Source organism: Stegodyphus dumicola, chromosome 2, assembly GCF_044657685.1.
Source record: "Stegodyphus dumicola isolate Sdum_Otavi_A_Nest chromosome 2, ASM4465768v1".
Taxonomy (NCBI): Eukaryota; Metazoa; Arthropoda; class Arachnida; order Araneae; family Eresidae; genus Stegodyphus; species Stegodyphus dumicola.
Genome location: NC_140769.1, coordinates 264562081 through 264575679, shown reverse-complemented (window position 1 = coordinate 264575679; position 13599 = coordinate 264562081). Strand labels below are relative to the sequence as shown.

General features: G+C 32.6%; 1 protein-coding gene across 1 annotated transcript in view; it reads right to left on the bottom strand.

Moving 5' to 3' along the window:
* Nucleotides 1-13599, bottom strand: part of LOC118197830 (A-kinase anchor protein 13-like) — a 281410-nt gene that overhangs the window by 186671 nt on the left and 81140 nt on the right. Inside the window, exon 2 of the mRNA XM_085812122.1 lies at nt 9404-9570. The gene's annotated coding sequence lies outside the window, so the exon portion shown is untranslated. The remainder of the gene's footprint in view (nt 1-9403; nt 9571-13599) is intronic.

Here is a 13599-nt window from a genome sequence, read left to right as displayed (position 1 = left end):
ATCTCATTCATTCATAATTCATTCATTCATAAGCTTAACGAATGCGCTACTTGTGCTCACAACTACGTATAAGGAAGGATGAAAAATGGATTCTCAACTGTTATTTAAACTTGAATGAAATATCATTAACGGTAAAGTTAAACTCGGTTAAAAAAATGACGGTTAAAATTTTAATAAAAACATTAAATGATTACTATTATTGATAATTATGGTTAAAAAATAATTGCGGCTGAAAAAATTAAGGTTTGAAATGGTACGATTAAAATCACGGTTATTGATTGTATTAATAATTAGTGCTAAATATAGCAGGTTAATTCAGACAAAAATTACGTTTAAGAAACATTAAGGAATTACGGTTAATAAATAAGTATGGTTAAAAGTAACTATGTTATTGCTTAAAAATAATTACGATTCCTTAAATGACTATTAAAATTAAAAGATAACGGTTAGTAAAAACAGTTAGAATTATTGATAATTACAGTTAATAATCACTTTGGTAATTACAGTTAATAATTATATTATATTAAACGTTAATAATTGCGATAAATTGCAGTTAAAATATTACAGTTAAAAAGGCGAATAATTGCGATAAATTACGGTTAAAAACGTTAATAAGAAATGTTAAAAAAGTACGTTATTGATTATTACTATTAAAAACAGTACCGTTAATTATGGTTAAAAATTAAGTTTAAAAAAACGTTAACGAATTACGCTTATTGATAAGTTAAAAAATTATTACAATTAAAATAAATATAGAAAATAAGCAATTACGGTTACAAACAGTATAGTTAAATACAAATAAAATATTATGGTTAAGAAACGGTAATGAAAATCCTTCCATAATTATTGCTAACAATAATTACGGTTGATAAAAATAATTGCTATAATTGATAAGTATAGTTGAAACGTTAATAATTGCGATATATTATAGCTAATAACCCGTATGGCCTCATTTAAGTTTAAATAAATATGGTAAGTCCTCATTTAAGTTTAAATAAATATGGTAAAGTGGTATTCCTTTCCGCCCTATTGTATCAAATTTAGGTACTGCCTCGTATCCTTTAGCTAAATATTTAGTTTCTAGATTTTCCACTCTCTTAGACAATAACATTTACACCATAAAAAATTCAATAGAGTTTGTAAACAAGGTTAAAAACATTTCTCCTAGTAATTTACTCATGGTTTCTTTTGATGTAAAATCGTTATTCACCAATGTCCCAGTGGAGGGTGCATTAAGATGTCTAGAAACCAGACTTCGCGAATTTCATTTCTCTTGCATCGAAGTTGATGAGCTAATTTCTCTCACTCAACTCTGTTTGAAACAAACACATTTTGTTTTCCAAAATAAATATTACAAGCAAACTGACGGATTAGCCATGGGAAGCCCCCTCAGTCCCATCCTGGCTGATATCTACATGCATTATTATGAATCAAAATTGTTTGAAACTTTAAACTTCCCGGCATGGTTCCGCTACGTAGACGATACTTTTACCCTGTTTGAAGGTAATAAAGATGATTTAAATAAAGTTCTTTCAACAATGAATTCTATTGATCCTGCTATTCAATTCACTTTTGAACTTGAGACTTGCAATTCTCTTCCGTTTCTCGACATTCTGGTCACACGTAACACATCCAACTTCAGTACTACAGTTTACCGTCGTAAACCTTCATCGGTTTGCCTTCCACCACACTTTAAATCATGTCATCCAACTAAACAAAAGTTAGCTTCATTTTATTCCTATGTTTTCCGTGCTCTTCAAGTTTGCTCCTCCAAACTAGCCCTTGATGAAGAACTAAATTATTTAAAAGCAATAGCTATTGACAGGGGCTTTTCACCCAACATTATTAATCAAGCAGTTAAAAAATTCTCATCTGAACACACTAAAAGCCACACTCTTATTTTAGGAGATTATAAAAATTCTGTTGTCATTCCCTTCTTTCCATCAATTAGCTATAAAGTTGCACATATTTTGCAGAAATTTAACTTTTGGGTTGTTTATTCTCCCATCAATAAAATTCCAACTTCTATACTCAAGGACCCCATTCCGGATATGAATTCCTGGGGTATTTATAGGATTCCTTGCCAGTGTGGTTTAATTTACATTGGCCAAACTAAGAGAGCCTTAAAATTTCGCGTCAAAGAACATGAGGCATATGTTAGAAAAAAGGAAACACAGAAGTCTTCTGTTGCTCAACATTGTTGGTCCGAAAATCACACTTTCAATTTTTCTGCTGCCAAAATTATTCAAAAAACATCTTCCATTGGAGAACTGGATTTTCTAGAGGCATTTCACATTCATAAAAATCTTTCTGTTCTAGTTAACGATCCTAATTCCAATCCAAATTTGCCTTCGGCTTTTAGAGAAATTATGTTTTAGTTCTGGTTTCGCCAACAGATGGCGCCACTTGCTTATTCTTGTCCAGGCTTTCTTATCTTATCTAATCATTATTTCCTATCTTGTTCATTTGCGGTTTTGCAGCTGAAGATGATGGTTCGGTAAAACCATCGAAACTAGTCCCGTGAAAATTTTGTAGGTATAACGCTGATTTTTGTTGTTTGACTTCTGAATTAGTATTTATTCGGCGTGTTATTGTGTCTGAATTAAATATGGTAATTGATAACTATAATTAGAAAATAACTATGGTTAAAAATAACTGCAGTTAATAAATAGCTAGGATTAAAAATAAGTACGATTAAGAAAAAATTACGGTTAACGAAAAAATAATAACGGTTATTTTTTTATTTATTTTTTTTTTAAATACTACGGGTATGTTTCAGTGGCCCTTTGTATGTTTTCGGAGCCATGCCGCTTAGGGGATTAGTAAATCATTACAGCACGATCAATGAAAAAGCCGGTTGTTAAAAAAAAAAAAAAAAAAAAAAAAAAAAAAAAGAGTGATTTTAAAATCAATTAGAGTATTATGAAATTCTATTATTTGAAAACGAAGTCTTAAGAGAATTGAAACAGAAGGCGCATAAAGCTTTTCCAGTTAAATGGAAGGTTAATTCGAACTTCAAAACCCCAAACCCCAATAGCATGCTCATTAGAATACCGTCGGTTATGATCCCCCTATCCCTGCGGTGGAAGATGTCTTTGAGTGAGTGAGTATCCTCAAGAGGCATTACAGGATCTGAAAAGAGTGCATTATTCATGCATCGCACTCTTTTCATGGCGGCCGTTAATGACGTCAAAGGAGGGGTAAGGAATTAGAGTCATGACGTCAGAAGACGTGAAGTGACATAAATAATACCGTTAAAATTTCAATTCAGAAAGTTTTGTGGACGAAGGCTTGCATTCATTTACACAAAGGCTGTCGAAACTGAATACAATTCGTTTCAAACAGCTGAAAATTTAAATTTTGCTACACACAGTGTGAATAGTTACAATTAAAAGACAATATGGTTAATAATTACAGTTACTTATGACATTAAGAATTATGGTTACTAATTACATTAATAGTTGTATTAAACGTTAATAATTATGGTTTAAATATTGTACAGTCAGTTACAGATTAAAAAAGTATGGTTTAAAATCATTAATTAAAAATTTCAATAATTACTTTTATTGATAATTAAGACATAAAAAACTACGATTAAAAGTAAATGGTTAATAAAAAAATATACGGTTAATAATAAAATTATTATCGTTATTGATAATTACATTTAGAAACGTTAATAATTACGTTAGTAATTGCAGTTAATAGTTATGTTAAACGTTAATAATTATGATTAATTGCAGTTAAAAATTGTGGTTGAAAACCTTATTAAAAACAATAATTAACTACGGTATTAATTAACTACAATAAAAGACTGTATGGCTGGTTACGGTTAAAAAGTTAATGAAAATGTTGAATAATTAAAGTAATTGATAAATACGATACAAAAGTAAATATGGGTAATAAACAGTTATGGTTTAAAGTGATTGCAGTTAATAATTTATGGTTAACAAAAGATTACGTTCAGTAAAAAAATTTTTACTGTTGTTGATAATTCTGATTGAAAACATTAATAATTACTTTAATAATTACTTTTCCAAGGCAGAAAGCATAAAGGTTAGTAAGTTGGTTATTTCTTCAAAGTAAAGCAACCGAAAATTATCTGCCTTGGGAGAGATGTAGCTACGGAGGACTTTCTAAGTGACTCGTATTATTATTGCACTTGGGGGAAAATCCAGAATAGCCCACGCAACTTATTCGCTGAAAAGAAATGTTTACATTTTCCTGTGTATAATGTCATCGTGTAAGTGATTAACACTTCCAACTAGCAGAACAGGTAAAAGTCGGCAGGATTCCACAATTTTGCCATTTTTTGCACAGAGTCTACCGCACTAACTGCTCCATCACTGAAGGAAGACACTCCGGGGAACGGTTCAAAAGTCTCCCACCCCTCTTTCCCTACCAACAAACCATTCGAGAGAAGTTTCAAATCGCCAATATTTTCTGCACCAAAAATATCTCTAATGTTCACCAATAAAAGTTCCTATTAATAATGACTTCTGATCAGTAGTAGTCCTTACCGGATAATAATGAATTTTCGCCAATAATAGTTTTACTGTTCAATAAGAATCTAATAGTAGTGAAGTGCAGAATTATTATTGGCTAAGAGTCACCATTATCGGATACTATTTTTGTTGAAGATCAGAAATATTATTGGAGGGAAATCATTATTATTGACGCTATTAATAGAAAAGAGTGGAATTATTATTGGTGAATCCCATTACTGGACACTATTATTGATGAATCCCATTACTGGTCACAATTATTGGTGAAGAATAGAAATCTTATTTGTGAAAAGTACTGGGCACTATTATTAAAGAAGAGGACTCTTATTTGTGAAGTGTCTTTTTACTAGACACCGTTTATTTGTCATTTAAAGACTATGGCTTATGCCATTTTAAGACTATTATTGGTGAGGAGTCAGTACTATTGCAGAAAATACTAACAATGAAGAATCGCTATTATTGAGAATGAAGAATCGCTATTACTGTCACTGTGGAAACTTAGAATATTATTGGTGAGGAATAACTATTATTTGGCACAACTATTACTAAACAGAAGAGTAGACTTACTATTGGTAAGTCTCTATTATTGGAGAAGAGCAGAACTATTATTGGTGAAGTGTAGAATTATTACTGGAGAAGAATCACTTTGTTATTGGATATTATTTTTGGTAAAGAGTCACTATTACTGAATACTATTACTGGTAAAAAGTAAAACTATTATTAGTGAAACATTGTTATTAATGGGCATCATTACTGGTGAAGAGTATGTCTAATACTGGTGAACAGTCAGTATTGTTGCATACTGTTATTTAACAAGAATGGAATTATTATTGGTGAAGAGTCAATATTATTAATATCTATTATTGGTTAGGAATCGCAATTATTAGATAGCCAGGATAGTAGGTCGCGGATAGCTGGAACAGTTGGATAATCCAAACTATCAATTTGCATGCACAGTGTATATGTGTTTATTCCTTTAAAAAAAAATCATTCTTCTTTTTTATGAATGTTTTATTCTTCATTCTTCTTTAGGGTTTTTGGAGCATGCTCGTGTTTCCTTACCGTTTGTTTTTACACACTCTCCCGCACAGTGTTGATTGGGCATGCCATACACTTTGTTTCGCACAACTTTCATTTTTATTTACGCATTTTGAATTAAAGATTTCTAATGGCAGTCTTTTCTTATTTTTTCAAAAAAACATTTGTATCTTTGAAGAAAGCACGTTTCGTAAATAATGGATTATTGTGATCTTTTTTATACTTTGCCTAAGTAGTATTTGTCTTTCTATAAAATGTCTAGGTATTGCATACAATGTCTAGGTAAAGCATGTAATAATACTCATATTTCACACTTTACCTAAAAACGCTAGGCACTCTATGAAATGCCTAGGCATTCTAAAGTCTCATACATTCCCTTTAACATATTTATCAGGAAAACTCGATGAAAGTGAACTGTAATTTATTATAAAAAATTCTGCAAATCCTTTGACGGTGTTAATTTTTCTAGTTAGATAAGCAGTTACGTTTCTGGAAAAGTTGTAAGGTTTAGCTTAATTTTCTAACAGTTAGTTTTGAGTTAAAGTTACTTTCCTGTCTTGCCTTAAATTCAGCTTACGACTTCCGACCTGGACGTATTTTCAGAATTGCGTTTGAATGCAAATGAGGAGAAGAAGTATTTAACTGTGAAGTTCTACTGACTTCGTTAGAGAGCCAGAGATTCTGATCAGCGGGAATTAGACTTTTGGTGATACTCCTCTCAGCTATTATTACGCTCGGCCGTACTTTAGGCCCTTGATAGCTTCGAAATACCCTTCATACCTCATATGCGGTCAGGTCGTAAATTTAGAACCCCTTTTTTCACAGGGGGCTGAAAAGTAGGGGATAATCTTGCTTGTGGTCTTGGGGGTCGTTTAAACATCTAACTTCTCTACATTCAATTTTATACAGAGGAAAATACAAATTGAATTCTTCGAATGAATGCAATTTTGTACAATGAAAATGTATTACTTAACGATAAACTGTAAGATAAATAACATCTTTTTTTAAAGCCATAGGTGTAGAAAGACAGATATTTGTTACACGAATGAATTTGTAGTAAATATTGAGTTTTTCATTTCGAATGCTATGTTACATGTATGCGAAGTAGTTGAGTATGTGAGAAAATAGTCATAACCGAATGGCTTTCAACCTTTTCACGTCTAAGGGACTGTTTCTCAATTACATTATGGTCGCTGCGTTTTGGTTAATTTTCTAATGACACATAAACAATAGTTGTTTTTATTTGAGACTTATGAATAAAATTACGCAAACTAGACTGCAGAAAATTCTTAAGAATGAAGTTAAATAATACTGAAAAATACATTATTGATGCACTTTTGTGTTTTATATGTAGTAGTATTAACTACTACTATAATCCTTAAATGGAATCCTTAAAGTATAAGGTATATATAAATGGAACCAAATATAGAACAAGGTATAAAATATCTTTATTATACAATGTTCATTACCATATGTATATTTACGTAATATCAATATAAATAGTTAGTTAGGTTTCGTACATGTATAATTTATTTTTATATTTTGTATTTTTTGTATTAGATTCAGTATTGTATACGTATCTGAAGTTTAATTTGTTCTCTTTTTGGGTTACGACTTTAAGTGACAAAGAATTGTTAGGGCCTTCATAGGGATTACATTATATACAATCAGTTAGGATCCGACTTTTCCTTTCTTTTAATCATTATATATATTGAAATACTACTTGATAAGTATACGTAAAATATAGCAGTTTTTTAAGCTACTTATTTATATATCTATTGTTTGGTCTGGTTTGTTTGATTATAGCAAAGCATTCGACGGTTATTTGCCTAAGGGTAAGGGGGCCTCGTGGAGAACTTTCTAAGCAAAACTGACTCTTATGCACGTTACACGTGGGGAAAACCTCGAAAACGCCAATACAGCCATCCCCGTCGATCCGGATTCGAACCCCGGATCGACCTGCCAGAGTTCAACGACTTTACAGCTCAGCCGCTAGTAAGCAACACACACACACATCCACACATATACATTAAATAGTATTTACATGTCGTTTATAAAGTATAATTGAGTGCAATTTAATCATAAAAAGTTAGAAAATATTCTACGGAATTACTTCACTTCGTAGACTTTTTGTTAAGCTTCACCATATTTCTTAAAGAGAATCTCAATGCTGGTTCCATTTCCAAGCTGTTTATGTACCTTATTTTTCATGCTTTGAATTATATTTAGAAAATTATTTCACTTGGTTATAGCTGAAAATGCAGTTTTTTTATTGAAGAATTTAAGGGTAAGAAGAGAATTATGCCCTTTTCTAATTATTCTTGAAGCATTTAAATTTTTTTTAAAAAGCGCACATTAATACGGATCACTGAACTAAAGTGCTCGATACAGGACAGAGTAATTAGCTACTAAATTTTGATTTTCGTTGAGTAAAAATGAATTCATCTACATTCTATAAGAAAGTAAATATTCAAAAAATGTTTTTTTTTTTTTTCCTATTCTGGCAGTCATAATATTTTTCTTAAATATTCAGCTAATTCATATTCAAATATTCCAATCCATTACAATAAGTAATAAGTCGATACAGTAAATAAATAATTAAAATCAATTAATTGATTATATTGCTATTTTCCCTCTGATAAACCCCTATTTAGAGTTCAATAGCAGTCGATCAGCTTTTGTTGGGAATCCATTTTTCTTTATGGTATGCTTACGTTATATATGTATGTATTATGCATTGCTCATACTCGTCAATTGCAGCTTTTAATATTTTTTGGAAAAAAATCAATATGAGAACCCAGAAAAGGATTCTTAGCGACGCTAAAACTATTATTACTAGGCACTCTCATGCCACAGTGTTTAAAAAAATTCCCATTGCTTAAAGGTAGATTCTATGCTCATATTTTAGTCTAAAATTAAAAGCTGCGAGTCAAAATTAAGGGGGTTGCTCTTAGAAAGCCTCAATTAGAAGTAGTTATAGGAAATGTTAATCAATACTTATAATCTTACGGATTAAACACTTATTCCCTACTTGATCACGTGTATGGCAAAGAGATATTCGTCATTCATAAAGAAAAGAAAGGTGAATCAAAATGAGTTATATTCTTGTTTTTCCAACTGCAAAAACATCTTAAGATACTATCGGATTTAATCTTTAAATTATTCCAGTAATAATCAGAACAATGGGGACCATTATTCTTAACTGTAATTTACTAATGCAAATCCTATTTTGGTTTCAAATGGCTTTCATTAATTACGTTAATGATATACTGATATACTGATACTGAATGAGACCTAAAAACACTTTTTTTTAAATATATCTCCCCTTATGATCCCCGACATAGCCGTTTACTTTCCCCTTCCGTAATTAACGTCAGTCTCCTGCTCTTGACCGCATTTGCCAAGACACCGATAGCTTCGCCTTTAGTTAGCGTTAAGGGGACAACTCTGTTAGAATCTTGATAGCTTCGGCTATATATTTTTAGTTAAGCTGAATCTTGATAGCTTCGGCTATATCTTTTTAGTTTTAGTTAAGATATTAAAACCAAATATTTTTAAAGCAAGGTGACGTCATTAAAGCTATATAATTTAGTTTTCTTACTCCTGAGTTCAAGCCCAAGTGGAAGATTTCATTGTAACTCTATTCATTTTAAGCTGACTGCTAAATATCGATCTTCTTCCAAATACTTAACAGTCTACTGGTTCAAAAGCATAATACAGTAGGCCAATCATTAGCAAAACTTATACAAGGGAGCTAGATCGTGAGCAGGAAGGCGAACAATTGAGAACAAAATTCCATTACTCAGTGAATTTAGACATGTAAGAAAGTCTCTGTGGGAAAGGTTCAAATAGAGAGAACTCACCGTAAAAGGCGTTTCTGAAGTTAATCTCGAGATTCAGATCCCTAAGTAGTCCGGATTTGATCCCTCCGTTGTTCCGTTCAAAGCCTCTCTCAGCCTTTCCGCGATTGTAAACATACCGGCTTCACTTTTAGATGACCTCCGTTCTCTGTTCCAAATGTGCGGTAAATCTGGAAAGATATATTTATTTGTATAAGGACTCAAGGAAAAGAAAGACTTACAGTGCAAACACACGTTTCAAATTTATTTCCTGTATAGGAATAAACTCGCGCCACCTAAAATAGTTACTAAAAAAAGAAAAAAATATGTAGTCTCTGAGTGTATTTATGTACGTTCCTCGCTTTTTAAAAAATCGGCAGTATATAGAAGCGCCAAATTTTTAATACAGGTAAGTACTCCATCCGAAGATGGCCCAAATGTTGAATTTCGAATTTGTTTTTGAGTTATTTCATAGTTAGTATAAATTTAACGAATTTTTGTTCAACAAACTCCGACATTTGGAAGCGTGAAGTGGCAACACTATTCGAAACTCGAAATAAAGCATTTTTATCTCCCGTTGGTCAGACTGTTGCCGTTCAGCAGAATGTAAAATATTTACCTTTTTTGAATCCAGAAATTCGGTTATTTGAAAATATTGTGTTGCCACTTCCTCAAATTGAATACTTATCTCCATGCAACAGCGTTTTGCCATTCCATAAGGCGTAAGATATTTGAATTTTAATCTTTCTGTTACTGAACTGCAAACGAAGTGATTGCACTTCTTAAAAATGTTTTTTCTTCTTTTTAATCAGATTCATTTAAATAAAAATGCACTTGTCTCATTAGAAATATTAAATATTTTTATGAAATGACACTAGCAAGACTCATTAAAATCATTATATACTTTTTCCTTTCTTATGATAACTCTTTTAGGCGGCTGACCGCTCGAACGGCTAGTTTTTAAAGAAATAATATAGCGAATAAAAAAAAAAAAAAAAAAAAAAAAAAAAAAAAAAAAATGCATGGCAACCCCAAACACTGTATCAAAAATTCTGAAGATATATGTAGTGATTTTGCTATTGAATTGTATGTCGCCTAAGTTCGAAAAAAACTGCTTAATAATAAAGCTAAAAAGACAAAAAAAAAAAAAAAGTGTTAGCAGGAGTGAGTCTCGAACAGATTGGTGACTTGCTATGCTCAGTGAGAACATAAAAACCTTAACATATCCTCTGGTGCGATGTTAAAATAAGAATCCCTTTAGATTTTTTTCCCCTTCTCTTTTTTTAAATTAATTTATCTATTTTATATTTTGTACGAATTCAATGAGTTTTTGATGATCAGTAGCAATATTACGGTAAATAAAACCGAACGAAACTGATGCCATTCGACAATATGTAAGATAGTATTTATTTTTCATTTTTAATCAATAAGAACATATAAAGAAAATCTAACTCGAAACCGGGAGATGTTTTTCGGATAATTTTAGCTACTGGAAAATGTGATTTTCTGACCAACAGTGTTGGGCAACACAGAATTTATGCTTCTTTTTCCTAACATATGCCTCATGTTCCTCGGGTCGAAATTTTAAGGCTTACTTAGTTTAAATAGAGTAAATAAACTACATTGTTAAGGAAACTTATATATATCCGAGGAGTTTATATCCGGATTGGGGTCTTTATGTATGGAACTGTAGATATTTTTAATGGAAGAGAAAACGACCCGAAAGTTGAAATGAAATCAGTATTCGTAGTGTTTTTTAACTCAGATTTGAGTGAATAACCTTTGCAAAACAGAATCGCATTTGATTTAACATTATTTGAAATTCTCGAATCTGTAAGCCATTCTTTCAGCAAAGTAAGATAAAGTTGACAGTAAATGTTTTCAAGTATTTCGGTTTGCGTCAGAATAGCTGTATCGTCAGTGAAGAGTGCCAACTGAATTATACTCTGTTGTGGGATGTTTTAAGTACGTATATCATATAATAACGGACATAGAACTAGACCTTGGAGTACACCTGCTTTAATCGGCTTCTGCGACAAGTATGTATGTGCAATACGGACGCTGAATGTTATTTTGGAAAAGACGCGATGAATCGAATTTTATTATCTAGAAAATTAAGTTTGATTAATCTATAAATAAGGCCGCAATGTCAGACGATGTCTCTTTTAACCAATAACTCAGCTATTTAAAAGCAAAGTGTTATCACTGCTCGAAATAAAATATGTTTATCTTCCCATGCGGCAATCGGTTGCCCTTCGGCAAATCATAAGTGTTACTGATGAATAAACCAAGAGATTTAAAAGTAATCAATGCCGTTCTGCACTTTTTTTACTTTTTAATCTGACTGATTCAAATAAAGATTTAGTTAAATCGTGAGCTCTCTAATTAGAAACATTAAATATGTTTATGAAATAACATTAGCTGGACTAATTAAAATCATTATATATACTTTGTTCTTATTTATAGGTGGCTGGCCTCGCAAGCAACTAATATGATCAATCAGTTTTCTCCTTTTCTATTTTATAAAAAAAAAAAAGTTTTTATTTATTAATTCGTTTTCTACGTCGTAGTGTCGATGTTTCTACAGCAACTCTTCTGAACAAAAAAATGATGAAATATCTGGTTGTAACGAAAGTTTTTCGCCAAAAATGTTCTTAATAAAGTTAGCGGGGGAAAAACATGAAAACAGTATCTTTAGTCACCACCCAAATCTATGATTTTATGCCAACGTTTTGGTAGTTTCTCAAAGCATTCCGCCCAGAAACTTGGTAGCTGCGAGGCCAAAAACAAATCAACCTCATTTCGGACGTCCTGTGCAGAACAGAAGATAGAACCAGCAACAAGTAGCTACAGGTGTGAAAAAAAGGTAGTAGTTCGAAGGCGCGATGTCGGGGCTATATGATGGGAGTGGGAAAAGACCCTATTCGAGTCCATACAGAGTCCACCCGGTGAATGTAGACACATGTGGTCTTGCATTATCTTGGTGGAACATTACCTTTTGCGCCGGAACTAATTTCGTCGTTTTTCCGTCATAGCAGCATCAACACGGATTAGCATCTCGCTGTGCACCTTACTGTCGAGGGTTTTACGTTTTCCCACATACGCTTTGTAGATAATCCCCCGGCCTTCCCACCAGATATAAAGCATGATCTTCTTGTTAGTCAAATTGCGCTTTGCGGCGCTGCCGCTGGGCTAACCAGACGCAGACCACCTCCCTTTACGGCCTGTGTTGTTGAAGTAAATCCACTTTTCATCACAAGTGACGATCCGGTCCAGGATTTCGTCTATGCATTGATATTCCAGCAGATTAGTGCTGGCCCGGGCACGTGTGTCTTCATCTGCTTGAGTCAGCTCATGTGACACCAAGCGATTGAACTTGTACGTCAAGTTTAAGCTATGCATAGAACAACATGGCACTAACGCATAACTCCTCAGCAAGCTCTCGAGTGGTAGCATACTAATCTTCTCCCACAAGCTCTCGCATCCGGGTCTCATCAACATCAGTAGGCTGACCAGAGCGCTCTGCTTCTTGAATGTCATAGGCCTTGTTTTTGAACTGTCGGTACCACACCTCGTGCAGGTTAATGATACAACATTAGTACCTAAAGCTGTACACATGGTTTGGTGACATTCTGCAGCTGACCTTTTGCAACAGAATTGGAAGTAAATGATGATTCTAATCTGGTAGCGTGATAGTTCCATTTCAGACACACAATGATAACGATATTTTACAAATTTCACAACACAGTGTTCTAAAGCAAGTCTCTTTCTTTCAAACGCTAAAAACCGGTTGATAAACTGTGATTAATCACGCCAACGCAAACTGTTTGTGCAAACGATATTTGAGGTGGCAGGAAATTTTCGTTAAAACACGATATATTTTAAGGAATACTCCTCAGCGCCCTATACGCAATCGTAACGTAATTGTAACCTTACGTAATCGATTTTTTCCCAGTAAAATGCTGACTCCAATAATTTTTAATGCGAAACCCATTTTATGGTTTTAATTTAATTTTTGTTTCTTTCCCTCACTTTCTCTCTCTTTATGTTGAATTACATTTATGCCGTTGAATTCACTGAAATATTTTAATTGAATTTCTTTCCACTTTTTTTTAGGTGAGCAAGGCAGAGAGAAAAACAATGGGACAAAAAAGAGAAAGAGAGTTATTTTTAGTTCGCTGCTAATTTCAGAGTTTCAGCTATTAAACAATTTCTGTAAT